Here is a 24,995-nt window from a genome sequence, read left to right as displayed (position 1 = left end):
TTGCTCTACATTCAAAACAGATGGGAGCACCAAAAGGACACCATGAGCACATGGAAGATTCTTGAACCACCTTGAATAAAAACACTCCAATAAACTGGATCTCAGGGGGCAAACACAATAACTGTAAAACCACGCTGAGGAGGCCACTTTCATGACACTTCCAACTGAGAAACTGAAAGACACACTTCTACACTTAAATTGTTTTGCCAAGTCAGAACCTCGTTATATTAACCTAAATGCTTCTCAGGAAACAGGCACCCAGCTTAAAATTCTAGGAAAGCTAAAATATTATGCAAACTTGTACTTCACTAACAAATTTAATCTTAGCTGACTAAAAGTTTTGGTACTTCAAACTCAGTCAATATCTTAGGGGCTAAAATACTCGTTATGCTAACTAAATGTAGTGCCACTGTACTAAGTCCCCTCTAAAAGCAACAAGCTGTGAGATATCCTAGTTATTTCAAAGAACTCCACTTAGAAATAGCACAGGTTTTGTGGTCAAAAGGAATGACAGTTTCTTCCTCTTGCTGTGAGAGTTCAGAATGAGTTTCTAAAATAAAGTTACCTTTGCTAATAGTAACATTAAGATCTTGCATCCCCTGTGAAATTCCAGAGAAAGCAGAAATTACTGTAACATCTGCTGCCCGTCGCCAGGCATTTCTAAGCAAATTGACTTTATTAAATAATCAGTAACTTGTTTATATTTCTACAGCTTGCTTTAGAAACATTGATTGATTCAAGCAATCCTATAATTTCATTGTCCTATAAACTTGACTGGAGATAAGTAAGGATTTATGTTGATGGATCAATAGCTCCACATTGACAGCAAAAGCCAAAGAACCCTGCCTAGACTAGTCTTGTAGTTGCAGTGAGACATATAAATCACAGAATATGCTAAGTTGGAAGGGACCCACAGGGATCATCAAGTCCAACTCTCAGCCCTGCACAGGACCATCCCCAAGAGTCACACCGTATGCCTGAGAGTATCATCCAAATGCTTCTTGGAACTCCATCAGGCCTGACGCCATGACCACTTTCCTCGGAAGCCTGTTCCAGTGCCCAACTACCCTCTGGGTGAAGAACCTTTTTCTAATATCCAACCTAAACCCCCCCCGACACAACTTCAGGCCATTCCCTCAGGTCCTGTCACTGGTCACCACTGTCCCTCCTCTTCCCCTCACAAGGAAGTTGTAACTGCAATGAGGTCTCCCCTCGTCTCCTCTTCTCCAGGCTGAAGAGACAAGACGCTCTCTAGTAGTTTAATATCTTTCTTATATTGTGGTGACCAAAACTGCACATAATATTCAAGGTGAGTTTGCTTTTGTAACAATACCATGGTAAGAGCTGGTAATTTAGAATTTCTTCTGTGAAGTTCAGTTTTTAAACACCATGAGAAATACCTTACCTTCTTTATTTGATTGAGAAGCTACTCTAGATAACAAATTCCAGGCTTGAATTCTCCAAACTGCATATCAGTGCTGGATCACAGGTCAAAAGAACTGTGAAAAACTTAACAGAAGTACTTTGTTCTATAACTTAATTAAATAAACTGTGCATATTGACTTCTCTGTCATCCATTAGCTGGTGAGACTGACACCAAAACGTATAAAGCCCAGTCCTTTCCTGCTGGTTTTCCCCAATTAATAGAAATATTTTGAGAGCTCAATGTGCTATCTCTAGCTACTACATTCCCCACCTTACCTCTCCAGCTTACAGTTCAATAATTTTACTGTGAAATCTTTTCAATACGATACAAAGAGAAAAAGATCGAGAAAGATTAGAGGATGACTACATGCAGCCTCCTTAAAATCAGGGCAGGCACCTCAGAGGCAATTAGCCATAGCAACCAGCACCACATGGAGCACTGCAATGGCTCCTGAACTGCCAGCTGGAGAAACTCGGGACATCGCATCCTTCTAGGTGCCCTGACAGGAGAAGGGGAGTTGAAGAACAAATAGAAAGGACAACAGGGAGAAGAGCAGCAAAGAACAGGTAGATCTGACCATCCTGTTGCAGGAAGACAGTCGCAGCTGTCCACCCTGCATTGTGCCTGTGAAAAGGACAAGCCAAAAGCTGGATGAACATGCTGCTCGGTGACTCTTTCAAAAGCAGCTGATTGCTGATGCAGACTATCAACAGCCTGGGCTGTCAGGGCCAGAAGGGGGGTGGAATGAGATCTGAGGGCAACCCCTACACAGACCATCCCTCACCAAAGGGGTGAAGGCTCACCAGGCTGAACGTTGGAGGCAGGTAACAAGGTCCATTGGCACAGCAAAGAGTGAACCAGGACCAGGGCCCACACAGGGATTCAAGTCAGCCACTGAGCACCCAGACCCAAACTTCAGTGGGGTCCTGGGCCCATGGGAACAACATGCCAGTGGGGAGTCTCAGGTGAGATCAGTCAAGACAATTAACATTAACTGGTACCCTCAGTGCCCTGACAAGCTCAGTACTAAGGTAAAAAGATAATAACAGGCACATGGGAGTAGGGTAATCGAAACAGCAAATTCCATAATACAATGCATTTATCAATACCCTGTCAAAATCCAAAATGACAAAAGGGTAAGGCACCAAAACTCTCAAAAATCGTGAACCTCAGAAAAGGTAAAAAAGTATTCTTCACCTGGGATCCACCACTGTTTTTTCAAATACCACATGCTCCCAGCAGAAACCTCACAGATTTGAATGGAGAATGTCCCCACAGGTTATGGCCTTCGGCCTAACAAGAATGGTAGAATTGTGTTTCACCTGGGAACTGGGGGCAGTATCAGTTCTTCCTTCATGCTTTATCTCTAATGGCCTAAAATCATAGGGTTTGGAGGCCTCTTTGTTTTGGGGCCCTCTGAGATGAATAAGATAGAAAAAAAGACAGATAAAATGATTGTGCAATGTATTAGATGATACAAACATGCCAACACCAAAAGAGGTACTACATATCAAGTACCACCACCACCTAGTCTCTGCACAAAAGAGGCAGTAAACTGGAACAAAGGAAAAAGAAAGGTCACGATCAAGCAAGTTAGACTAATACTATTGCCACAGCAATGGTTCTCATACCTCAAGAAGCCCAGAGGCTATTAGTTTACATCCAGATGTAGAAAGGCAACCTGACTGCAAAGAAACTAAACCTGGCAGCTCAAAGTAGTCAAAGAACAGTCCCAGTTCTTCAGCAATTCTTTAGTGGCATCCACAGAGCCACTCTTTTAGGATGCAGAAACGTCCCTTCACAGGACACGGGAAGCTCTCGTGGAGAACACCAGCTACAGGGTTTGGTAATGCTGCTCTGACTCCTGTACACAGCCAGGGGAAGTTGTTGCTCTGTTGCCTCTCTTGCCTTTGAAAATGTTCCCTGTGATAAGCATTTCAAACCAACAATAACTGCACTGTGAACAATCATGACAAATATTTTCAGAAGGCAGTAAGAACACAAAATATATGGGGGACTAGAACACACAAAGCAGGAAAACACACAGCACCTTCAGACTATAGAGCAAATGCAGGGACAATATAAAGTACATTGAAAAGCCTTATTTTCAGTCACGCCCCTATCAAGCGGGTATTCGCTGCCTAAATGTATGCATCACATGATGAATAATTCTTGGTAGATCATGCCAAGTTTTCCCAAAGGCCTTCTTACCCATATGAAAGGGATCACAGACAACTAACATGCAAATTGCAGCCCCCTTATATGCAGCAGAAGAGCACATGCAATATACGGGTGGCTTTGCTCTAGTTCAGCCTTTTGTGCTTTCTCATTCATCGGGTTTTTTTGCTGCAGTCCTTTCTGCTGACCACTTGTACACTGATTCACCAAATCAGAAATCCCTTCAGCTCTCTCATTCTCAGCAGATATGTTGTAACACAGACATGCATAACTGATGACGGGACAGAAAAAAAGAAAAAGTGAAAACGAAACTTACACAATCGCAAAACCAGGAATTTCCAAATTTCAGGTTATTTCTGCAAGTTCTTGGTTTAGTTGAGGTTTTTGCTAAAGCACTGGTTGTCCATTTGTGCAATTGTGACAAATACAGTTTTACAGGGGGCAAAGATGGTCAAGCTCAAAGCAAGGAAAAAAATGCTCCAAAGCTGTGAAACTCAAAGGATCAGGGCTAAAACACTAATTAAACTATTTTAATTGCTCGATTTAAAAAATGCATGTTTCTCCTGAAGTCTCATGAATATGAGAGTAAATTTGTGATTTCTCAATGCTTGAGGTTAGCAATACTTGCAAAAAGGCACGAACCCAATAAGCTGACCTGCTAGCCACAGGAGGAGAGGTTAAGTGGAAGAGTAAATAACCTGATGTCTGAGTTGAAACAGCAAGAAAAACTTAGTCTCAACAAGATTTCGACCCTGCTGACACTCCTTCTAACTTGCTCTCTCAAACTCTAGTGCAGTTGAGATCTGGATCTAAGGTTCACAGAGTCCAGCCTTCTACCTTCTGATGCCTTATACCAAGTGGCAGATAAACCCAGCCTTATATTGTGGCTGAGCTAGTGTGAAAAGGAAATATGTATCCTCCCTGTATGTGGAGCTTTCTCCTTAAGAGCCCCTGCTCTGGCTGTGGCAGTTCAGACTAACTAGAAATGCCAGCAACTACCCAGATGCATGACAGAGGAGCTGGGACTACTTCAGACAGCGCAGGGACAGTGGGATGTTATGATGAACTGTACTTCATTTACCTTATGTAAAGTGACACATGAATGCAAGATGCCAGATGGAGTAAGCTGACTGAAAGCGGACAAGATGGGTTTCAGATGGGACCTATATTTATGCAAGACTAGAAGCCAAAGGCAGAGAAACAGCAGAAAAACTGCACAGGACAAAAGCCTCACCATATATTCAATAAAATACAGTTTCTTTCAGTCATCTTTACCTTGGCTTCCTTTGGCCAAGTCTGTAAAGCAGTGAGGCATCACACAAGGGATGCAGGTGTTCAGAGGGGCCCCTACAGATGCATGCAAGTATTTTAAGGTGTAGCAAGGATTGGTGTTTTTGTAAGTCTGGTGCAGAGAGATGCACTCTGTTCTTGTGTGATGCACTCAGCTCTCTGAATAGAGAGCACCAAGTCCAAGGGTAAAATATTGTTTTTCTCTTAGTATATGTAGCTCCAATTAACCTTATTGGAGCATTGTGGGTACACTGAGAAGATTACACTCCTTAATGTGCAGTTACAACTGTACTGTAAATGCAACATTTCATGCTTTCTATTATGGTTCAAGACCACTACGCTCTTCAAGACTGTTATAAACCTCAGAAAACAGGAGTTCATAATGGAAATGCTGAAACACTCAACTCTAAAAGCCCTGGCAGAGAGGAAATATAGTTATAAATTCAGCTTCTCTTTTCCAGCATATACATTGGCAAGTTATGAATAATAGGTATTTCTACAGTTACAACAGACAGATGTACACACCGCTTAGGATAACCTTTGCTGTAAAAGTGGAGGATGGAAAGAGCTCAAAGTGGAAAGAGCAACCTTTCATCTTGTCTCTTACAGAGTTACTGCAATTGCAATAATGACAAAACCAGCAACTGAAATTTAGTAGCCTGTGCACCAGGGTTGGATTCTGAATGCACCTTTTTAAAAAGGGTGAGTTATGTTTCTACGGTCAGCAAGAAAAAGGCACGAGCCCTCCCTAGCCCCCTTTGTTTTTTTAAAAAGAAATTGGCTATTTGGATACTGTTCAGATGACATTGCAAAGCAACCTGCTATCCAGTCATAAATGGATATTTTCTATATATTCTCTTCTATATATAATCTGGTCCCTAGCTTCTTAACACTACCAAGAAGCAACATTTCAACCAGCAATTACTGGACTTGCTAACGTAAAAAGACCCCGCTCTGTTTGGCAAGAGAAAGATGGGCAGGCAACTGTACTATGACTGGGGCTGAGGCAATTGGGAATTTCTTCAGCTATTAATAGCAATGGCAGAGGTGGGTCAATATAATCCCATTAGCCATATCACGCTGTTTGATTTCTGGTATGTATGAGGAAAGGAAAACAAAACCGACACAATTGCCATTTGGGAGGTATGCTGACGGGTAAACAGGAAAATCCATGCCTGTTTTAAACATTGCAGCCTGGCTGGCCGATGGAGGAAGGTAGAGTAGGGAGGTCCATGTGTTTTGCTGGCACAGCCTTCACCACTAGAAGGGAGGGAAGAGAGGCACCCACCACCTGTTGTTGCTGCCTGCATGATGCTTATTGCCACCACCACCATCCTCCTCCTCCAGCCCTTGCCCTGTCTCAAGGTTTTCAGTGGTTTCATGCCTCTCTGGAGACAGTCTTGCAGAGGTTCTCATACCCTGGCTTAAGTTGCCATAGGTACTGTCAGTGTACAGAGAAACATTCAAAGTTCACCAAGGCTGCATGCCAGGTATGATCCCTGTTTTTTATATTAGTGCTGTTCACATTTGAGAAAGTTCTTGAATATGTAGGGAACGCTTTCAGATTCAGATGCCTCCATTAGTTAGTTTCTATTGCAAACGTACTAGCAGTGCCACTAATACTGTAAACAGCAAGAACATCAAATACACCGTAGGTCTATGAGGTATATGAAAAACTTCCCATGGAAAGCAGCCCATGGGCCCTCCCCATTACAGCTGTTGGGATTTTTAAGGTAATGGACTAGTTGGTAGAAAGTTTAGCGCTTCTTACCAACACCTCTACCATTAGCTATAGCATCCTCATTTTAGATCAGAGGGCACTGTGTTTAACATTTCTGCATGCCTGATTCATGGAGGACACCGGCTCATTAGCTTTCTGCTTTCTGCCTTTCCGTACGACAGCGCTCCTGCTGCCCAGGATGCACAAACCCAACACACCCAAAAGCCATATCTCCACATTGATCCAGAGCTGCCAAGCCTCTGAACAGGAAGCAAACTGCTTCATTGTCCAGACCTGTTCATTTCAGCATTTGGCAACATCTGCGGAGATCAACAGCAAAGCTACTTTACTGCCATTAAAATGCAATTCCCAGCAGAACTGAGAACCGCCTTTCACATCTTCTCTTACGTGAGACCTTTTACTAGGACTAACTCCTGTCTTCACTTTCACCTTTTTTGTTTAAATAGGGTCTTGCATCGGTAGCCTTAACTAAAAACTCCCATTCTGCTCCCACAGTTTTCAGCCTGCCTACTGCTTGCTGTTTCACCCCAGAAGCAGTAGCTGAGAACCAGTGGCCCTGACCATAAGTAATGCAAATTACTGTTTTGCAAAAATGTGTGGTCTTCAGAATAATTAGTAAATTATTCGTAGGAAAGGACCATTAGGGTATAACTGTGTCATTGAACCAAGCCTCTATGCATGTGCATTCAGCCATGGCAGGTGTGCAGAGCATCCTTTTGCAAGGTATTTCCCAAAACTCTCTGGCAAATTTACATTCAGGTGTAAGGACTAATAGCAAGGCTAGAATAGTTTCCCAGGTACCTGCTTGCCAGAGGATCACAGCCGAAATGTTCAGGAGTGTTTTACCTGGCCCATGAAGCACACAAAGCCATTTCTCCTCCTTGTGCTATGTTGACCACTGCTCTGTTTTATTAAGCAGCAGGATGAAATGGTAGCATTTCCAAGGATTTTCACTGTAGTGATCTGAACAGCCTGAGACTTTCAGTTGCCTCCAGTTTAGCAAACAGCAGATACACTGAAAGAAGGAAATGTACACAGGCAGAGACGATTGCAGCCACTTATGCAAATTTGTATTTGGCTAATTCTCTCTACTAAGACCAAGAAAGTCAACTTAAGAGAAAAAAAATACTTAAAAAGCAAGTTTAAATTCAGCAAAAACCTGGATGTTATTCACTAGAGAAAGATTCCACTTCCTGCAGGGAGTGGGATTTCCACCTCCACTTTTTCTATGATTGAATGATTAATTTATCCCACTAACCTTTGTCTAAAGGAGCCAACAGCCACACTTCTGCATGGCTGCAGGGGAGAATGACATCTCCACACAGCCGGTCCCACGCGCTGACAGTTCTGCCAGCCAACCCAAGCCCCGATGACTTCGCCCAACAAATGTGCCACGGGAACGACATGGCAACACCTCACAGCCAAAAGCACGGCGCGAGGAGGACTGGAGGGGACAACAGGATTTACGCCACCGCTCCTCCACCTACTCCACGGCAAGTACTAGGAGATCCTTACCTTTACAGGTCTCCCATGCCTCCTCCAGCGGTTCCTGGTTGGGCTGCCAGCAGGGAGCTGCCCTGCAACAGCCCGAGGGGAGCGGTGGGGCGCGGAGTCAGAGCTGCCTCCCACGGGACAGAGAGGTGCTTGGACAGGGGCCAGGCAGGGCCGAGGAACTACAACTCCCAGGAGGCCACGCGCCTGTCTGCCCTGCTTCTCCTCGGCTGCCCCCCGACACGCCCTCTGGGGGTTGTAGTTCCAGTGCTGCCCCGCTCGCGCTCCCACCGACACGCTCTTGCTGGGAAGGGAGGCTTTGCGTGGCCGCAAAGGAAACTAACACTCTGAAACCTTTTAAATATTTTTTTTAAAAGCTATATATATATATGTGTGTGTTTTATATATATATGTGTGCATTAAAAAAAAATAGCAAAACTCAGCAAATATTTTTTACTACAGTAAGGGAAAAATGGGAAGTTACTGTACTTCCAATTCTCTTTTTGCTTCTGGTGGCGGTTTGCTTTGCTGTGAAGGGAGAGGGGAAAAAGTGAGGGGAAAAAAGCTCATAAGCAAGTATTGCCAAACAACTTTGCAAAATCAGATGGGAAAAACTTAAATGTTCCCACACACTAATTAGTTAATGACTGGCCTCAAGCCGAAAAACGTGCTGATACTTAACTGTATCCTCCACTGAAGTGAATGCAATTGAATCTCATACTCCAGTTGTTCCAGAAACTCGAGGCCTCTAGAAATTATAAGCACGGCTTAGTAATGGTGAGATTTTAAAAGTAATTAAGGGCTTATCCACATTGGGAGTTGCTGCAGAGTACCTCCACTTGCAGAATTCCCCTTCCCTGTGCTGGACATGTATTTCACACTAACAGTGCTTTATTCTGAATTAGTTTGCCCCATTCAGGCTTTCAGTTCAAAAGCTACCTTCACCCAAATTGAGGGACTTACGCAAGGTGAGCCTAAACTGCACGTTCTGTTTTTACCTTGTGTTTGAGCCTTTATTTAGGCACCTGTTCCCAAAAGCTGTGCATTTCTTTGGAAAACTAGATAGGAAGTTTCTCACACAGTCACTGCTGTCCTGAATTTGGGAGATCAATAGGAACACTAAATGCCACAAGACTGACAAAAAACCCCTTTGGGAGCATGGCCCTATTTGCCTAACTGGGAATGTTTGTTTTTCTAACCTGGAGAGGAAGGCTGTGCAAAGGAGAGAAAGCCCTCCTTTCAGAGTAAAATCTGCTCTTAGTAATTAGCCCTTGTGGGTAGCAAGTATTAACAATACTTCACAGAGAACATAAAATTCATAATCTGTCCAGAGTATAGCCAAAGCTTTAAAGTTTTTCCCAATTTTTATTAATTGCATATGCATAAAAAATGTCAACAATGTTAATGTGCAACGAGCCAGAGAAGTTCTTCCAAGACCACTAGGTATTAAGCCCATGGATACACCAACAGGCCCTCTTTACTTGGGGTGAAGAGGAGGAGGAGAACGAAAGGAGGTCCTAGATAATAGGAGATAATAATGCATGAGTGATGCAGAAGGTTTCAATGTGGAGACAGGTGGTACCCATAAAGCTTCTATGCAGCACCACACCACAGCCGTCTCTGTGCAGTTGCATGACAATGCAAGAAGACTTCCCAGATGAGGACGACGTGACACAGAGGCAGACACGGAGTCCTGCCAGAATTGCAGAGGAACCACTGCTCTGTGGCTTCTAGCTCTGAGACACAGCCCAGCTCTGCACGAGACTGAAGGGAAGCTGCAGGAGTCCTGCGCCCAAGTCAATCCATTGAATGGCTTCTGGACTCCATTTGGCCCAGGGAAGGGTTTAGCTGCTTTGCAGAGCACTACAGCTCATCTTGTACTTCTAGAACAAGCACATGAACAGCATACTTAAGCCATAACCCGGATAAGCCTTCCAGGATAATTGAGATTCTACAGTATGTGGCTTTTTAAAGTAAGTTTTCATAGACTTGCTAGAAAAATGTGAGTTTTGACCTAGCACTTTTCATTCCAAGATTTCTGAATAATCTATTTTAATGCAGGTTTAGAAAAGAAAAAGAAGATGGGGGGAAGAGTATGTTCCTTTGACTTCAGTTCAAGTCCAAGTGATAGAAGATCTATTAATCACCAGCATGCAATTTATATCAGAACATCAGAACACCTGTATTTAAGCAGACACATAGAAGAGCTGGAATGGATTGCTTCCCAAGATCTTGTGGCATTAAGAGTGGCGTTATGCTTGCTTTCTTTTTTTGTTTTGAACTTTTGTTTTGTTTTGAACTCTTCTTTTGTTTTGACCGAGACAATATCTCTTACTGAAAAGGAGATGTAAGAGAACTGCTTTTGTGATTATTACTTATTCCAACAGGTATTTTGCTAGTTCCTGACTTGCATAACTACATACACCATGAATAAGTCTATTGAAACTGCTAAGGTCTGTCTAATGTTTTCATCTTCCTATTTCCCAGAACAAAAATGGTCTCAGTCATCTATTATTTGCAAGAATTCACAGATAATATCAGAATAAAGAGGAAGCGTGGATAATATAGCACAAGCCCCTCCTATTGTTTTGTTGGAGTAGGGAAATCCACTGGAGACTAAACTTTCTGTAAACACTGGTCTGATGCTGGCTGCCTTCCTTCCCTCCCTCAGGGGCTGGATGACCTGAGGAACCTCAGCCCACCCCATTCGCCTGACTGCCTGTAACTCAGAGCTGAAAGAGTTGCCATATGTAAGAGCCACAGCAGGATGAACATGCTTCTTTTCCCACATGGAAAAGAGAAGCAAAATCCAGGTGCAGATGATTTCCCAATAGCAGAAGGTAGGACAAGAGGAAAAAACATTTAAAGCCAATGGTGCCAGAGCTAAAAAATCCCACTGCCTTTCACAGGGGAGCTGCGACCAGCCTGCAACTCCTCGTGCAGAGAAGAGCGAGTCAAGTTTGCAATGCCATGCAGGCTCATACATAGCAAAAGCTTTCCATATTGCTTCCATATTTTGAAAAAGCCAGAGCTTTCCTCAGCACATTCCCTTAAACACCTAGTAGGCAAGGGAAAAATGGAGGCAGAGCCAAAACAATAACCTTGCAAACTGTTGAGCAGCAAAGCAGAGGTGTTTTCCCTGAACACCTTTCATAGCTGCACCGTGCTTTCCTGGGCACTTGCTGAGGCAGGAGCTGATGCTGCCATCTCACTCTGTCCCCAGCAGTATCCCAGTCTGCCATGCAGCCTCAGCAGATTTGCAGGGTATTAACACTGGGGTTTGACTGACCACAGGTGAGCAGTGATCAGATGGTGAATACCCAGTGTGGACAATACTTCATTTGTAACTTTGACAAGATGTTAGAGGCTAAAGGAGAGGGAAGTTCATGGGAGAGCAGTTCCTTGTCCTAGGATCCAAGAGTAAGGGTTGTTGTCCCTCCTGTGCCTGGGCAAGGCTCTGCTCTTCTCACCCTTGCCACTTGTGGCAGATGAAATGAAGACATGGATGGAATCTGGGCCGAGGGGGAGGACAGGAGGGGCTGGATCCCAGCGGGCAAACGGCAGAGGCTCCACATTGTTCTTGCCAGCAGATGGAGCAGGGCTGGCATGGGAAGAGTGTGCTGTAGAAGTGGGAGGCCCTCCTGCCTCCATCCCTGCCTGCCCCTCTCCTAGGAGGAGCTTCTTCTACCCTACATGGATCTCCCCTTTCCTGCAGGAGGTCTTTCTCATTCCCCCTCCTGGCCAGCTGATCCATTCCAAAGGTGTCTCTCGATGAAGGTAAACTTCTTCCAGGGCTGCCTCCCTGCACCGATGCCTGCAGAAAGCTGAATCCACCAATAAGGGCTGATGACTATAAAAGCATCTATCCCTGCTTCTCCACTGGTGTGTGCATGTCCATGCACTCATGTCCACAGACACTCATCCTTTTGTTCTCTAGCTGTGGACTACCTTGAGCTGACAGAGACCTTACACATACCTGTGACCACCCTCCATTTCTCCTAAACTGGTTCAGTATCATTGTCTCTAGCTGTCAGACGGGTTATTTTCCACTCTTATTTCTGTTTCTGCTGAGTTTAAGCCAGGATCAACATGAAAGATGGATATGTTCATGTCAGGTCAGCAAATCAAACCTAGTGAGCTAAGAATAACCAGATTTCAAAGGTGAAAAAACAGAGATAGAGTGGAAATGGAGAAGAAGTACTATTTTGCTGCTTAGCCCCAGACACAGGAATGAAAAAAACCCAAATGTAACCCTCCCCCTCACAACCTCTTGCCTTACAGCCCTTTAACTCCGCCACGGGTAACAGGCCTCCTCATGGTGAAGCTGTTCATGGAATGAGGCAGTCCAGGGCATGAGAAGGGACAAGGAGGCTCTGATACCTCCTGGGTGGGCAGCAATCAGTGGGCATTATACTCAGCCAGCTGTAGTGCTACTACTGTGGGCACCATTCAGTGCAAATGAAAAGATAAGGATAAAACTGTACAGAATAAATACTGTCTTGTTTGCAGAGAGAGACATTTGTAGGTAACTCCAATATTTATGCCACATTCTTCCTGCTTTCACCTTTTGGTTTTCATTCTGTTTTTTGTAGTCAATTCATTCTACTTCCTCAAAAGAGCTGGAATATTTTCTTCTTTTTTTTTTTTTTTAGTATTTTTAAAAAGCAGCTCTTTTGTTTATGTCATATATACAATCTTCACCATCATTAAGTAAGACATCACCTGGTGTTATGCCCACAGGGACAAATACAAGCTTTGTAAATAGAAAAGTACATCAGTGTCTTATTTGCTTTATAGTAGACTACACATTTGAAGCCAAAAGGTAGTTGTGTAGTCCTGTTATGTTCCAAAACTGCCATTCTGGTGTCATTTATTTTAGTCTGTTGCAAAATAAAATAGAGATGATTGAAAATCCTAAAGCTCATACCTGAGAAAGGACAGCAAGAAATCAGCACAGATTGCATTCTTTCTTACATTTATTTGAGGGGCAGAAAGAGACCCTGCTGCAGAAAATGCCTTTGACATAGATGTTTGAATGATCTGCTACATAGACAATAAAGAATAACATTTTATAAGCTTTTTATGGGGTATTAAAAATCCGAAGTGGCCAAGTTTTCTAATGGGAAAAGCAAACTACTTCAGGAGTTGAACAGAGGCACCATCTGCATCAGAGCAACCCCAGACTAATTGACTGTGAGTGTGTTTGTCTGTGTGTGTGTGTATACACGTGTGTGTGTGTTTCAGAGAGACATTCTTTACTTCAGTTCCATTATAATTCCTTTAAATATTTATTACTGGAATGTAAATTCTGCTGAAAACTGAAGTCTTTGCTTTGGAAAAAACAGACCATCACCTACCACGGGTGTTGTCGCTCAGTGAAATAGCCAAGTCCCTTTTGGAGAAACAAAAGGATCCAGTTATATAAACAAGTCAGTGCATTGAATTATAAGAGTGGGGGGAAAAAAGAACAAAAACCTGCTGACTTCTGGTTGAACTACTCCTGGGCTATGTGTGAGCTGAAGTTCTGCAGATCTAGCAAGAAGTAGGAGCAATATTAAAATGAATTGGTTACAAATAGTGGAAATAGTCCAGCAAGCACATTTACAATGTGCAGCCCTAAGTATGGCTTTGTTTTCAGATTGGTTTGTCTTTATTTTGAATGTAAAACATTAATAAGCTTCTTAAGGAGAATAGGGATGGGAGAAAACATTGGCTGATCACCTTAAAGCCCAGGAAAATAAAAAAAGTTCTCAAGTTGCTGGATGAAATAACAAACTAGAGTGGGTTTATACTTCTTACATTGCTATGAAAGCTTTACTTCTTGATCATTTCCAGACACCAGAAAGTTATTAAAATCCACAAAGGGAAAAGAAATTCTACATTTATATGAGCTTTAAAACTTATTTTGGGACTTCAGCTTATTGCCAGTGTAATGGAGAGTAAACCTGTAATGTGAAAAAGCTAGTCAAAAAGAGTAACCAAGGACCAGTCTAATTCTACAAACATTTGGGAAGGGATTTATCAAATAATATCTGGGGTTACACTTTATTCTGGAGGGTCAAAACTGGAACAGACTGGTGTGGATAGTACCAGCGCTTAGGCTCAGATATTTGTATCACTTTAAACCTTACTGTCATTTCAAGGATATAAATAGGCTTGGAAAAATCAGATTATTGGGAGGATTAAATTGGAATCAGTGTCAGTAATAATCTATTCCTTTGTGGTGACACCAACTGAAAGAGGGAAAGTTTGGGGGAGGGGAGTAATGCTACACTGCCGATGGGTTGTGTGGGAATGGGGAATACAAATGAGGGGAAGGAGGGTTAAACAGCACAGCTCTCATGTGGCTGGTAGGCAGGGTAAGCATAAGGACAGAGAAATCCTCCTTAGAAACAGCATTGGCCAAAGACCCTGTCTCACCAAAAGCTAGTCACAGTGATGGAGTGTCAAAATACACTAGTCATTCTAGTTTATCAAATTAATACAGTCTGTCTGTGTTCTGTGCTCCCCCACTTCCAGCCCCACCACCCAGCATGCTCAAAGACCCACAAAATCATGGAGGAGTTTTTACCTTATTTCCTTTTTTTTTTTTTAAATCATATTGCCTGCATCTTTTCCCTACAGTGTCACTCCCATTATCTCCTAACCAGGCTGGAGAAAACAGGCAGCACATACCTGACATTCCTGTCTCTGGGGACTCTGGAGTATGCCAGGCAGAGGAACATAGTGTGGTCTCCAAGCACCAGCCCCTCCATCTCCATCTCAGTTCATGGCACAGCCGGCCCTCACTCAGCCACCCACAACTGCAATCCATGCAGGTGTTGCCTACATAAGAGCTAAGCAAGAAGCAGCTGGTCCAGGCTCTTTAACATTGCCCCAAATACATTTCTACAAGTACAATCAAATTTATTCCTCTCTTTTGGATCCAGAATGATTTTTATAGCGGTGACTTTAATTTGGTGACAAATTGCCTGCTGAATTGTCTTTCATCCTGAAACATGAGAGACCAGAGTACAGAAGGTACCTTGTGTCGTTGAGCAAACAAAGCGTATTTAGGCTTGTTTCCCACCTAGGCTTTTGCAAGAAAGTTAAAGATTAGGTTTTCAGTCAGGAGCTCTATAAGTGAGATCCTGCTTCCCTGATAAGCCATTTTCTACTTAGTGCTTGCCCCAGGTTCACTCACCACCAGCTTGTTTAACGGGGCAGGACATCCCTCTAGGAAGGGACTAAGAACCATCATCTGTATCCGTCCAAGGGAGATTTGTCATTGGCAGCTGCTGGTTTTCTGCATGTGCCATAAGACTTACCCTTTTTGTCAGTTTTTCCTTAATGAGAAGAATGAAGAGATAGCAATATGTGCTTACAGCCTAGAAAACCAACTGTATGCTGGGCTGCATCAAAAGCAGTGTGGCCAGCATGTCAAAGGAGGTGATTCTGCCCATCTTCTCTGCTCTGGTGAGAGCCCACCCGGAAGGCTACATCTAGCTCTGGGGTCCCCAGCACAGGAAGGACATTGACCTGTTGGAACAGGTTCAGAGGAGGACAATTAGAGGTCTGGAGCACCTCACTTGTGAGGAAAAGCTGAGAGAATTTGGGTTGTTCAACAGGAGAAGAAAAGGCCCCTGGGAGACCTAATAGTGGCCTTCAAGTACCTGATGGGGGCTTATAAGAATGATGGGGACAGACTTTTTAGTAGGGACAGTAGCAACAGGACAAGGGGTAATGGTTTTAAACTAAAGGAGTGTAGATTCAGACTTGATATACACAGGCAATTTTTTATGATGAAGGTGATGAAACACTGGCACAGGTTGCCCAGAGAGGTGACAAAGGCCCCATCCATGGAAACATTCAAGGTCAGGTTGGATAAGGCTCTGAGTGACCTGATCTAGATGAAGTGACCTGATCTAGATGTCTGTGGCAGGGTGATTGAACTAGATAATGTTTAAAGGTCCCTTCCAACACAAACCCTTCCATGATTCTATGGGAAGGAAGGGTCTCTCACTGGATAGGAGTCTTTCATCTTTCCACTGACCAGCTGAATGGATGACGCTGGGATACTGATGTTAGTGCAACTCAGGGCTTTGAGCATGTTTCAACAAATACACCTGACTATAAGCGAGGTAGTGGTGAGAAAAAAAGGAACACAATGTTTCTTGGAATAAATAACACTTCTAATAACTACCTCATACTGCCCAGTGACAGGAGCAAAAGTGACAGGGTAAGGAATTCCCAGCACTGTCATCAGGTGCTTTCTCAGAAGTTTACTTGCACTCTATAATGAACAAATTACTTGTTTTTTTTATTGTTTAAGAAGCAAAGGTTGATATTTGGATTTCTGCATTTATAGCTTTGTCTCTTCAGAGGCTGCCTCGCAAAAGCTTCTGGTTATTTTCACATTTCCCATTGGAATTTTTTTCCTAAATACATATTTAAATTTCTTCCTCTATTTCTTTAAATGCAAAATGCAAGCCTCTGCATCTACAAAAAAGCTCAAACGCTTTTCTTTTCTTCTGTCTTTCAGCTCTGCTTTTGCTTTCCATTTATACTTCTGCTCAGTTAATTACTCCCTTATAATTATTTCCCTCTTTATTTACGTGGGCATGTATTTTCCATGGGAAGCTGCTGCCTGGTCCTTGGGAGTCAGTGTAACCTGACTCCAGCTCTGCTTGTTCTCTGCAAATCTACTGGCATTATGGAGCAGCCCTCAGCAATCAAGGGATAGGATCCTTGGCTTGCTGGTCACTGGCTGCTGGGTGCCCACTCCCTGTTTGCCTAGTGCACCACAGCATCTGGCAATGAGCTGTCATCCCTACAGAGCCTGGCCTCGGGTGGGCTGTGACGCCAGAAACCTGGGGGGGGCAAAGCAAGGGAGGAACGAGCAACTTGGGAGGGTGAGGAAAGTGAGGGCATGTCCTAGTTAGAACAGCTGGGACCAGTTCATCATTGTATGGGTGTAACCAAAACTGTGTATTCTATAGCCTTCCATGCCATTTCCCAGAAACTGTTATCAATAGACTATTTACACCCTCTGCCCAGAGCAGCCTGACTCCTCAGGCTACAAAGTAGGTGTTAAGAGGTCTGCAAGATAGGAGGGTGCCCCCTGTCCTCACACCTCACACCCATTGTGAACTTCCCGCCCTGAGGGAAGTACTGGGCATTCCTGCCTGAACTGAAGAATATATAATTTTGGAGTCTTGGAACTTTTTTAACCTCTCATGGGATCCAGAGGAAGACTGCAGACCACCACTCTCAACCAGACTACAACCACCACCCTCGACCGGACTGCAATCACCACTCTTGACCAGACTGCAACAGCACTCTCACCAACAGATTTTCCCCCTCTCCCTTTACTTTAGACTCAGGGGGCCCAATGAACACCACTCTGTTCATGCCTCAGGGTGCTGGGTTATACATTTGGGTTTTGTGGGTTAAAACCAATTGCTTGTCTGTATAATCATACTTATTGTATTATTTTATTAATTGTTATTCTGACTTATAATCTCTCTTTTGAGTTGGGTTCATTTCCCCTGCCGGTTTACCTTTAAACCAGCACAGGGTATCCCAGCATTGCAGGTTCCATCCCTTCATCTCCCTCAACCACTGCTCTTCTGCTGGGGAAACCAAGCTGGCAGGAATGGCAGTATGTGCTTCAAAGGGCTCCTGCCAAGCACGTCACTGCAATTTGTGTAATGGGCTCAAAGTCTTGAGTGAGCAGTGATATATAAAGGAAAAGTCCTAGTGAAACTAGTGATCCTTATAGCTTTTCATTCCTAAAAATTTGAGGGTAAGGAAATAGCTGTTAGGGTAAGCAGGAGATAAATATTGGTTCATGGCACCTTCTTTATTCAAGCATTTTTGGTGTGTCCCAGGGTTGCTGTCCCATAGGCAGGGCTTACCTTTCTTCTTCATCTCTAAATGGCAGTGCCATTCCTTTCTTCTTCATCTCTAAATTATTTCCAGCTTTCTCCTTGGACATCAATTAGAACAATCAGAACTGATCAAAAAGAAGGAAGAAAAAGTTTTACACAGATGCTTCATTTCAATATCCTTCCTAATTTTTTGTTTTAATTTTCATGTTTTAAAAACTTTTTTCAAATACTTCTTTGGTTGTGAAAAAATTTCCCTTTAGTCTCCCATAATCAAGTAATAATAGAAACAAAATATGTCCCCTTCAATATCCACATTAAAGAAGTTTGTGCCTGTCCCTCTTGGGAATTAGCTGCTACTGTGACCTGCATTTTTTTCATCTCAAATCAACTTTCTTGTGGGATCATATTAATTTCTCTGTAGTGGTAGAAATGGTGTTGCAGGCATTTGTTTTTCTCAGAATCAGGCTGAGACTGAATCTCTGACCACAGCTGTGGCCAAGTTGGTCAAAGGATCTAGTTTGTCTGAGAAGCCAAGTGTCTCTTTAGTAGCAGTAGCCACAAGAAATTCTTCACATTAATGCCAGCGAGGCTCCAGAAGCTCTCTGCTTCTCAGCAGCTCCTGGTCCAAATAGTTCAAAGCTTTCCATGCTCTCTGACTGGTACACCTTCTGTGACTGTGCACAGGCTGGGAAGCAGCACCTCAATTGATTTCAGCTCTCCCAGTTGCCACAGTTTGCTGGATTTTAGAAAATATCCTCTGGAAAGCAATTCAACAACAGCTGGCGTGCAGGCTCCAGGCAAAGCAGACCCAGGCTCTGTGGGCTCTGCTCCCAGTGCTGCTGGTCACAGTGCCAGTGCCTTGGGTCACCTGCCGGCATGAGGGACAGAAGCATGATATGCTCCGAGATGGAGCCATGGGCCACTCTCAAGCTCACTCACTCACAAGCCAGGGTCGCTTCACAGCAAAGCACATAACTCACTTTTTTTCAGATGCCTCGCAAGTATGAAAAGGAGTGTGAGGGAGAGGACAAGGTGTTCAAGTCAAAGGGCCCAAGCACTAGGGTGGGAAGAGCAGAATCCACACTCAATAACATTTATGCTTATCTCAATATTGTACATGGCACTTAGTTCCTGTAGCAATTTGAACCTCATAAATACCAATGACAGATAGTAATTAGCACCTCATACATACCATCAACAGATGATCTTGCCACTAGGAAGCAAAAACAAGCTTTTCATACCCAACTGGCCAAGCAAGCTTGAAGGTGAAAATAACAAGAAGATGTAAAAAACACTGAAAACAAAGATCTTTCCTTGGACTCAATATTTTGATGGAAACAAAGCCTAAACCAGCAGCATTACACTAGCCTTTGGCTCCAAAATGCCCCAAGTCAATATATATCTGGCTGATAAAAGGGTAGTTGATTGATTCATTATAGCCAAAGGCTCAGCTCCTAGGAATGGATGTTGCTTAATTTTTTTCTGGGATCTCTTTGATCTCTGCTGGAGGTTGAGGAGCAGACTCCAAATTATGAAGTATTTTTGGAATTATATTGAGACCATTTCACAGAAAAGTCACCTTCAAGTCTCCAAGATTCTCTCTAGAGACACAGGGATGATGGAAAACTTCTAGCACGACATTTTTATCTGAAAGAAGAGGAATATAGCAGATCTTAAAAGAATGGTAATCCAATCATATTTGGATGAACATTAAGATCTGGATGTAGGACTTCAAGTTTTCTACACATTAAATTAAAAGCACAAGTTTCTATGAGGGTATGTGGAAGCAATAAAAGATTTACAGTTCTCTGTAGATCAGCTAGAGGAGACAGGCATCCTATACATGGCACATGGGAGAAACTCACCTTTTAATTCAGTGTGTTGAATTCCACAGCAGCATTTATTCCAGGTTAACAACAGGCAACAGCGGTATGGCATCTGCTCCCTACCATTCCCCCTCTACACAGAACCCTCCCTGTCTCCCCATGTACCTTAGGGTCCAGAGGGTCTTTCACCTTGTCCTGTCTGCCAGATTTTGGTCATATTTGCTAGGCTGCTGTAGAGCTCTTGCAGCCAGAGCAGTGGCTGAGAGTCTGATAGAATCTGGGGGTCTTCTCATCACAGATAGTGGTCAGCAGGTGAACCCACAGTTCAGTATCTGATAAGTGCTCTGGCAAAGCAAGTCACAGAACAAGGAAACCTCCTTCAGTGTAACTCTAGTAACCTCCTCCGTAATAATATAGCAATGTGGAAGGCTCCACATTCACTGACTGTTTTACCCAAGCATTAGAAAATATTAAATAGCATATTTAGCAAAACAAGAGCTTTCAGGTATTCTCTTTGGCATACAATTGTCAAGGGCAGAGCTGCACATCAAGTTTGTATCTATGCTGAAACCTCTACTGACTTAATTAGAATAAAATTAATGAAGTGTAGTCATTATAATCTGCTTTGCAGTGACACAAATGTGTAAAAGCCATGTTCATATGACAGGATTGTCCAGATTTTGCATCCAAGTCTTTGACAAGAATAGCCAGGTTTGGGGGGGAGAAGAGGAAAGGAGGAGAGAAGGGAAGATCATAAAAATTTCTCAGCTGATATTGCTAAAACGCTTGGAAACAGCCGCTAAGTCTTTCACTGCCTCCACCCTTCCCAGAAGTCTCATTGCGGTAAATAATGTTGCACTTATTTGAAAACTCAGGTTTCATAAGGCTGGCTGTGCCGGGGGAGCCGGCAGTGCAAGCAGCACTGAACATCTCTGCTCCTAAACGCTGAAACCCGGCGCTCATGCCCTTTTGGTTCCTGGGAGCATCTCCGTTTGCTTTCAGAAAGCAGCTCGAACTTCTGCCTCAAAGTTAAAGCATATCGTGACAGATACTCTAATCACAATGTCTAAATATAATACAAGGGAAGACAATTTAAGAGAGCTGAGCTACACTTTTTTAAGCAACTGTCGGGAAACTGCCTCTGTGGCTTGCTGCTTTAGAGTAAGATTAAATGAATCAGTCTCACCATTTGAATGCGTGGGAAGTCAGAGACAGCAAAGTGACAACTAAGGATGGTTTATTTATAATTGGCCCTCCTTCTGTAGCTGTTTGTGCACAAGTCCTGTGCACTAAGTACAAAAGTACCTGCCCTTTATGTAAAATTACTCACAAATGCTACGTGTAGGTCAGTAGATGCCTACGCTGGTTTGGCTGATTACAAAGTTCATGTAATTATTATTGAACTGTCTAGTGATGTTTAGAAAAAGAATACGGCTTATTATGCAGCAGCTTCAGAGGCTCTGACTCCACGGTCCTTCAGCCAGGAGTCTTTCACAACAAGGAAGAGCCTGAGCTGGGCATTGCTGCCAGAACTCTGGAGGAATGATGTAGAGACTGGGGTACCCCCTTGTGCAGCAGCTTTGCAGCCAAGGGCAGGTCTGTGTGGGCTGGAAGGCAGAGGCAGCATTGTTGGAAGTTCTACTAGTGAGGACCTTTTATGCTTAAGCTGCAGTTCCCCATTCTTTGAGATAAAACACCTCTGAGTTTAACCCAAAGGTTTCCAAAACAAGACTTGCCAAAGACAGGCAGGAGTGCTGTAGCTGCAGATGCAATCACAAGCTTGGGATAAATTCAGTAGTTTATGGTCCTGTTTGATTAACGAGCCCAACTGGAGCAGCATTGCAAGGAGAAATAGGTTTTTCAAAGGAAAAATGTGGGTTTCTCATCTCCACCACCTCAGGATGTGGCCCTAACCTTTTGAAGTGTCATTCTGAGTAAGGAAAGGCAATATCAACAAATCTGAAATAAAGTTGCTGAGAGAAGGACCTGGGCGTGGCTGAGGAGAGCAACATTGCTCTTTGCCTAGCCTCCAGGTGGGGAAGTCAATGGAGTGAACCTGACCTCCAGCTTTTATTCCTCCCCACTTTGGCAGGCTTGGCCTTTAGTCTGTAGCATCAGCCTGCCCCCCTAACTAGGAAATATTATTAAAATGGCATTAAATATTAAGAGAGACAACACAGCATCTCTCGCAGTGAGGGAGCTCCTGACACAGCAATCTTTTCCTAATAAACCGCCTTGACAAACAGTTTACTTATGTTCTTATTTCAATTAGATGAACTACTCTGCAGTGGTAAGGGTGAGTGTGTCTGGGTGTTATTTTGAGAAGTAGTAAATATTTATTCAGCTCTCTCAGCACAGAAGTGGGTGGGCAGCAGGGTCCGAAGACAAGACCTGATCATCACAATTGTTAAAGCCACAGTCACAGGCTGCGGCTAACCAACAAGGAACAATGCTCTTGTGTGAACCCACCACCAATAGCTTAGCTATTACTATTGGTACAGCATTAACAGTGATGGACATCATGGTCAGGTTTGGCTCTTGTAGAGATCTGGGCTGGAGAAGGAGATAATGTCCATTAAGTAGTCAAATAAGTGTAAATACTAGAAGGGTTTCCCATCCCGCCAAGCTCAGTGCTGTGTTGTGGCAGGCACTGCATGTACCAAATATGCTCCTTGGCCCACAGTGCCTAAACACACCAAGCCCCTGAACAGATCTATGGTCAAATCATGGGCTCAGATCTCCAGGCTCCCAGCTGAGCGAAGGAGTGGTGCAAAGGCAGGAGTGGTGCTGGAAGGCACTTGGAAATTTAATCTAAGCAAAGAAAATCTTCATCTCTGCTTTCTCGGAAACTTTGCCTGCAATTTCAAATATTTTCTGTTGACAGCATGAAAGTCATGGAAGTAAACACGTGTGCTTGTCTTTGAAACGCTGCTGGTCTGCTGGACATTTTGGGAGGGGAGATAAAAATGTTTAACTTGGGAAAAGTAGTTGCTTTCCAGAAAATCCCTCAAAGCTCTACACAGCGCATGGCTTGGAAGCCACGAGGTTTCTGTCAGCACATCTGCACTTATCCCTGAAGTATAGTATAGAAGATCAGCTTAGGCTAAGTGCCACAGAAAGTTTTATTACTTTAAAGTCACTGAGTTTGTTTTATAAGGCCTGACCAAAATTTTACCTCAGTCTGTATAATTTTTTCCCCCATTTAATAAAATACCTTCATTTGAAAAGGTTGTTTCAGAGGCTGAAGAATAGATGGAAATCTCTTACTTTGTTGCTGAAGCCATGTCTGAGACAAAACACAGCTGTTCTTTGCTGGTAATGCCACGCAATGGGATTTTTTAAGGTGGAGAGTGGAGAATGGGATAAATAAAGCTGAGTGGTGAGGCAGGATATGTAAGTGGACCAGGCAGGTATTGCCCAGTAGGAATTTGGCTTGTAAATCATCTGGTTAATAACTCCATAGAGTCTATAATGATAGTTGATGCCTCTTCAAAAAGTCAACACATTTTGCAGAACCTCAGTTCTCCATCCCTCATACATTCCTCTACAGCACTTTATACAGTGCTGTAGAATCACAATCTGCCTCATATGTAGCTTTTTCTTTTCATACATATTGCCCTTTTAATCTGAAATAGTTTCCTCCTTTCCCTTTGACTGGTGTTCAGGAACAGATTTAAAATGGGCATTATATATAAAATATATAATAAGCAGAGAAGCAGAGAGTTCAGAGTGCAAGATAATTCCTCATGTGCATGTCTGCATCCATACAGAAATTATTTGGAGTCTGAAGAATGTGATTTAAAAGTCTGGGCCAAACTTTCCTTCTGAGTGGCTGTATTTAGAGATGCATATGTGTTCAGGGGCATCATAGCGTCCAGTACCAGTAGAGCCACACAGGCTGATAGGAATCGAGGGTCTGCCCACAGGACCCTGCTGAGGCCAATGGCCACCAAAAAAGTTGAGTTGATGCTGGAGATTGTCCTTCCCTTGGAAATAGCACTTTAAGTAAGGTAGAGTGTGTGAGTTGGAGTTTAGAGGATGCACTGGTAGTTTCACCAAAGGAAGCTGAGGAATTGTAAAGTGAAAACAGGGCAAAATTTAGAAAGAGATAATTTGAAAAATTTCCTCTTTAAAAATTGGAAAAAGTACTGGGGGGAAAAGAAGCATGGAAATATCTTTGTTACACCCTGGATTGTTTTTAGCAGGATATAAGGACTACATTTAATCTTTGTTGTATAGAATGGGAAAAGTTTTTTCCTTGCTCTAATTGTGTCTCTTAATACAGCCTTTACTGGTGGAATAATTAACAAAGCCTGCATCACAAATGTGACGCTCTAAGGAGCTAGGTGCTGTTGTGCCCTTTCCCACTGCACCAGAGTTAGAAGGCTTTCTAGTGAGCTCTGGTAAGCAGGAGTCTCCCAGGAATTTCTGAGCACAGAAAATGCACAAGTGGGTGCTACTGGCGATTTTCACCATAAGGATTTTTTTCGGTGAGTTTTTCCTCCTTCCAGCCAAGGACAAACCTCTGACACTAGCCCACATTATTGTTTGAAGACAGATTGAAATCTTGTGATTCTGACATCGTTTTATTTTTAATTTCCACACTGCAAATGTCAGGGGAAAAAATACCCTAAAAATTATACTTCAGAAAAGACTATAATTACTTCCAATTAAATCATGGCCCTGGTTGTTTGAAAGACAACCACAGCTAGAATTTCATTATCTGATAAGCACTTTTTCTTAATATATTTAAAAGTTTCTTTTATTAATAATAATAAGAAAAGGATCCAAGACCCTGCGACAATACCTGAGCCAACTGCAAAAGCTCGACGATGGGAAACTGTGTTTAACCCCTCAAACAGAGAGGCCACATCATTTTTAGGGCATTTATTTCAGTGATACTCCTAATGGGGAAGAAAGTTCAGAAATGTGATCATCTGTGGTGGTAGGCCTGGATGAGGTGACCCAGATCTCTGCCTTCCCCGGGGCACTAATCAGGCTGTGCGCTTTCATCGCACCTTTCTGCCATCCGTGGTACCTGAAGCGTTTCACAACATCTGTCCATTGCCACACTCCTGACTATGTCGGGGTACATCTGCTGAAGCCACTGAGGCTTTATCAGCATCATCTGGTTTCATAGCGCGAATTAAGTCTTATCCCCCTGTATGTCTGCA

At 43.2% G+C, this 24,995-nt stretch overlaps 1 protein-coding gene across 1 annotated transcript in view; it reads right to left on the bottom strand.

Moving 5' to 3' along the window:
• Window positions 1–24,995, bottom strand: part of TBXAS1 (thromboxane A synthase 1) — a 262,385-nt gene that overhangs the window by 232,898 nt on the left and 4,492 nt on the right. Inside the window, exons 2-4 of the mRNA XM_039383165.1 lie at window positions 19,987–20,165; window positions 18,023–19,642; window positions 7,482–15,644 (exon numbers count right to left, since the gene is read on the bottom strand). The gene's annotated coding sequence lies outside the window, so the exon portion shown is untranslated. The remainder of the gene's footprint in view (window positions 1–7,481; window positions 15,645–18,022; window positions 19,643–19,986; window positions 20,166–24,995) is intronic.

Source organism: Pipra filicauda, unplaced genomic scaffold, assembly GCF_003945595.2.
Source record: "Pipra filicauda isolate LSUMZ 115617 unplaced genomic scaffold, ASM394559v2 scaffold2_size9829703_pilon, whole genome shotgun sequence".
NCBI lineage: Eukaryota > Metazoa > Chordata > Aves > Passeriformes > Pipridae > Pipra > Pipra filicauda.
Note: the sequence above shows the minus strand (reverse complement) of the source record. Positions and strands in the feature narration are given on the sequence as shown.